This window comes from Drosophila subpulchrella, chromosome 3L (genome assembly GCF_014743375.2).
Source record: "Drosophila subpulchrella strain 33 F10 #4 breed RU33 chromosome 3L, RU_Dsub_v1.1 Primary Assembly, whole genome shotgun sequence".
Lineage (NCBI taxonomy): Eukaryota > Metazoa > Arthropoda > Insecta > Diptera > Drosophilidae > Drosophila > Drosophila subpulchrella.
The window spans coordinates 23,680,146-23,686,051 of NC_050612.1; positions in this window are offsets into that span (position 1 = coordinate 23,680,146).

Sequence of the window (5,906 nt, forward strand, 5' to 3'; positions counted from 1 at the left end):
AATATGTACTTGTGCTTTCCCCTTAACTTTTCAGACTGCCAGGCCGCAATGCTTTATTTAATTAAAAATGTGGAACCGAAAACATTGCACATACGCCATGTTGTGCCTTTCTGTTGACACGGGATTTTCGCAGGAAAGAACTTTAAAAGTTTCCTCAATTTTATTCGCTTTTCAACCCGTGTTTTTGGTGCGTGATAATTTTATGCAATTGCGGTCACATTAATGGTTCGTATTCGGTTTGATTTAGGACTCGAGTGCGTGGCATGGAATTTGCAATTACACCGCCTAGTGCCACGCCCACTTCCGGTGGGACCGCACTGTACCGCTGACAGCTCAACTGCCTTTACGGCAGGCACGTGTTGTTGGTGCGTGTGATTTATGCTTTATGGGTCTCGATTCCGATCCGTATCCAGATCCTGCCCCCAGAAGCAGGCACTGCCAGGATGTGCGTGCTGCCAGTTTTTAATTGCTTTCCCGTGGGCGGGCCCACTACTGAATTATTGATGTAGGTCAGAGAGCACATGGTATCGCCGGAAATAGCCTGACAACTGGAAGTAAGACTTCGAACCGGAAGTGCAAGAGGTGCAGAAATTGATGTGACTTTGGCAATGCTTTGCTCATTTCAATAGGAATTAATGGAAAAACTTGTTTATGGTTCTTTTGTGACTTAATATTGTGTACTGACTAACCCTGTTCGCTGGCTTATCTGAAAATAAGTACTTAATTCTCGAGCCACAAGAAAATTCTCTATGCATTTTTACTTACTGTTCTATAAACTTTTAAAGAGAAAAGTACTACCTTAGTATATTTCCCAAAGCCTTTAACTGTTTTTTTAGCCTTGACAAAGTAAAATTCCAGAAATTCACTCATCCAGAAAGCTTTGATTTCTCAGTATTGAACATTCATAAATCAAGCGTCTTTAAGCATTTAAGTAAATCACGAGTAATGCAATTAAAGTCAAGTGAACATTACTCACATTTCAATAAGTATTCGTAAAGCAAAATAATTGTCAGCCTACTCTTTCATTTGTTTGCCTCTCGTAACAATTGAAAATAGTAGATTTTTTAATTGGCCTTTTCACATTTCGTCTTTTATTGAATTTCAACAAGGAAAATCCGTTTTCAATTGGTTAAATGGTTTGAGTGTCAAAAATGTCAAGGCAAAAGGCTTACCAAGCAGACGACAAATTGTATGCCATTAACTTGAGGCTAAAATCTGTCATTAGGGCATTAATAACTTTTAAAAGCGGCTTATCGAGCAAATTGCCAACAATAGGCAAAGTCAAGCGACTGACATTCTTGGCCTACTTACAATGGATTCCCGGTAAAGCGGCTCAGTATTCGCAATTCAGTTCTAAAAAATCAAAGAAAATGGAATAGGGAGTACAATATGTCGACGGAAAGTTACAGCCATTGCCATTTCATAAGGAAACATGTAATTTCATGCCGATAATCTATGAATCAGCTGCATATAAGATTCCGACAAGGAGCAACTTTTTCATTTGAAAGTAATGAAAGACATTCTGTTGCGAAAATACACAGTGAAGGAGCAGGCCAAGTAACAAATAAGAAATTCCCCCTCCGCGGTACGCACTTCAGAATGTTCATCTGCACCACACATTCAATTTGAGGGCCAACGAAAATGTGATAAGATTTATGGAGCCTTTTGAAAGGGGCTGAGTATTGAGAGGGGCGCTATATAAGGAATGGCACTGCTGTTTTCCAAGCGTGAATCTCATAAAACAGACAGTGACAGCAACATCGCGTTGAGAGCGGCAACGTCAACGCCGTCTTACATTACACACAGTAAGTACAACATCCACCAGGAACTGCACACATCCGCGAACACTGGGAATAAAATCCTTCTAGGACATCAAAACATGAAAAACAGGCGAAAACGGTTGAGAAGACCATAAATTAGAAAGAGTTGGCACAGGAAGTCATCTAGGCGCGTTCTTCTGAAACTCCTTCTATAATATTAACCTTATAACCTACCCTTACGGATCTGTTTCTTGAAAATCTCCAGTATAACTTTAAACTTTAAAACGAAAGTTTAGTAAGAACAAGCATTAAACTGATAGTAAGCTTAAATCTTAAATTTCCTGCAGTTAAAACCTAATTTTAGCTTACCATGAGGATAAAAGAGCAGGCCACTCCCCTTGTAAACCTATTGTATACTCCATACCCCTAATATTTTGTTTTTAAATCGATAGAAATAAAAATTTTCTCATCTTCCACAAAACTGAGCACAATTTTACGAACCTTAAATATAGAGTTATTTTAAGTTAACATAAAAACAACTTAGTTCCAATTATTTTTCTCAATGCCCACTCCTTTAAAATAAAAAAACCTAGCATATACAAGTAAGGGTTTTCATGGAAACTCTTCTTCCGCTGTCACAATCAGCATCGGAGTTCCGTAAAGAGGGATATTGTATAAATTTGTTCGGAAATAAACTTGGAATAGTTCGAGGCACACGGGTCCTGCAGTTGCTACTCGCATGAACTATCTCCACCATTCCTGCCGAAGATTGTAACCCAATGGAGGAGCATCGCCGAGTTGCGGCCAGGAGGCAACTTATTAAGAGGCCACAATGTGTTGACAAGCCCGGGCAATCAAATAACAAAGTTTTACTCCTCGTGACATTTGCCCTCCTTTCTCGCCCCACTAAACATTAGTTTTGATGTATGAGGACGTATGTTATTGTGGGGCCACATCCGTCACGTCACCGCCACAACCAGCAGCGTTAACTGCGGCACGTAAAGTGCTTAATCGGCTGGCAAGGATATGAGTCGAGTCCTTTGTCCCGGATCCTGGATGCAGGGTCCTGAGACCTGAGACCCATATACAACCGCTTGGCGACGCACGAGTTAATTTGTTGCTGTGTCAAAACGCCTAATTGATTTATACAACGCACATACGGAGGTAAACTACTAGTGGCTTTTAAGGAATATGTAGTTTCCACTGCAATCACTTTTAATTAGAAACAGGAATGGAATAAAACTAGGTCAATGTACATAGAAAACAGCATGGAACATTTAACCTGTAAGTTATTAAAATATGTGATATTTAAACAAAAATTGTGAGACATTTACCAAACAAGTGCTGACACAAATAGCTTACATATGCAATAAACCTTTGGTATTTTAGCTCGGCTAGGCACCATGCAAACTCTACTGATTCTTAAATGTATGTTCTTTTGCATTCTCCTAACAAAGCCATCTTGAATAAATGTGCAAGAAATAACCTGGCACAACAAAAGTTAATTTCCCTCCGGTAAATTTAATTGCCACTCCTCACAGCCCGAAGGATGTTCTCAGCTTAAGCTAACAAGCTGAAAATGTAAATTGCAAACTGCTTTCAAACAAAACGTAAAAGACGTGCCTGCAGCTGAAGCGCCAGCTTTCTTTGCCTGCCAGGCGAAACGAACAAAATTAAGAAGACCGTCCGGCAAGGAGTAACAACAAACTTTCATAAATTCTTGCCGATTAGTGCTTGTCAACCCAGGGCAAAGGTCAACTCTTGCCAAGAAATTTCCTAGGCAATGGATGAGGAAGAGAGATTTATAAAGAAAAGTTTGTAGAAGAAAGTGGGACTTAAAAACATTTTTGCTAGACATATTTACCTGCACTTTCAGCTCAAATAAAAGTTTCCGTTTGCAATATTCATGGCGAGACAGTCGGAAATAGCTGGATAATCCAACAGGATGCGAGGAGTTTACAAAAAATAGTTTCATTCAAGTCAGCCAAATACGTTTGTGTGCTCTTTTTGACAAATGGAAAAAAAGTGGCAAGCTCGAGGGGAAAAGTGATTTATTCAAGGTTTTGTTGTGGCTACAGAAAAAGATAAGCAGGTCAAAAGGTTATTATTCAAGTCACTAGTTAGCCAGGAGCAAGTAAAAAAGATACACATGTATAAGTAGGTATATGGTATCTGGTTGGGTGACCACATGGTGTTTACTTTTGAAGACAAAGTGCAAAGTTCTCCAAAATGGCCACGTGTGGGCCGAAGAGTTTGTTGGCCGCTTGAGACTCGATGGCCGCGATGCCGATTCTTCGATTTGGGCTCCTTTGTGGTGTCGTGCGAATGACAATGCCTTACTCGTTAAATATTTATTTATGTTTTTCACGCTTGGAGCACAAGGAAAACACAGCAAGAAATCAACAAGTCCGTTGCCTTTTCGGGCGGTGACCCTCACTTGGGTCATCCGATCCCATCGATACGTTTAAAATCGAGTACTTTATGGTACTTTTATTGAAATGCCGATTGACTGGCGCAGAATGCAATTTAAGTTGAGCCACAGTTGAGACTCGTAAAAGTTCCTCCAGGTAATCTCGAAATGGAGCGAAGCACTTCCGGATCCCTTCGATTTCCGCCGTATTAAACTCACGCAAGGGCATTAATATTAATGCCGCAATTGCGAGGGTTTATGTCAATTTATAACAATTTACTAAGCCCCCGTGCAACTTGCATTTTAAAACGAATAAATTTCGTACCCATCTCATCTCAAACGAAGAAGACATAAAGTAAAGCCCCCATATTTCATCACAAATACACAATGTAATGCGGGATAAAAACGAATTGCGTAGAGTCACCGAGCGACAATAAAACTTGGCTAAACAAAACCCCAAAATAAAAGGGCTTATAGAGTAGACACGTACTAGGATAAGCTAGGGAAGTAAATAAAAGTCTCGAGTGCCCGCTAGTAGGGCAATCATTAATAATGGAAATGGTCGTCATATTTGGCTTTAATGAAAATACTCATTATAGTTTAATAGCGAGACCATGAACCGAACCATAAATAAAGATATGTGTTATTATGCGAACAACTGGTATACAACGGAAAAAAACAAGTCAGCAAAATGTCCTTTCAGCGGTTCTATAACGACGTACGGCAATCTGGGTTTCCCTTCGGCAACTAAAACTGTACGAAAATCGAATTCGCAGATATCCCTTGATTGGGTCGCATTTATATTTTCCCTTCGGCTACTTGAAAGCAATATAAAGTGTTTCTTTATCGATATGAAGTGTTTGTTTTCTCTGTCCCTGTCGTTTTCAGCATACTGACCGAAATCATTTTTTTTAATTGGATATGAGAACAATGTCGAGGGCAAAAATAACCAATAACCTGGTATTCATACTGAACAACTATCAGACCTTTCTTTTTATACTGTCAAGCTCATGCAAAAAGAAAAGAAAAGTTTTTATTTGTGACTGACGCTACGGGCAGACAAAGAAATTACTATAAATAAAAATATATTTATTAATAAAACCTCAAACAGAATAACTATTTATCCAAATAAATGGCACCGGTAAAAGTGGAAATAATGTACAGAAATCCTGATAGAAAACTTTTTGTTATGCAGCCTTTCAACTTTACGAATAACTTATTTTCGTCTTCAACTAGAATTTTAGAAACTGACAAAGGCAGCAATTGCTTGGATAGTTCTAATTAAACAGGGCCCCTTCTAAAAATAATTGCACAGCTGAAGTCCTGTTCGATTAAGCTCAATTAAATTTCAATAACACACTCACAAACATATTCAACTAAGAATAGTTCGATTGCATATATAAGGCAAAGGCTTAAATTAGTTTCATGATTTTCTTCATGGAAGAGCAGTCGTTTAAAAATCCCATAGCTCATCTATCGAACATGTTGCAACCAACTTCAAATTGAAGGGCGAACCCTACTCCGTTTTCAATTACAGAAAACAGACAGCTGACAATTTGATGGATTAGGAGATAACGAAGCACTTAGGAGCCGGATTAATCTTATCCCATGTTTTATTTAAATTTCTTAGACTTGCTTCTCTGGTTAACCAAAGGTTAGATAAGGCTTTAATATCCTCCCAAATTAAAGACAAGATACAGCACCCGATTAACGTATAAGCCCAAACAAAAAAGCCA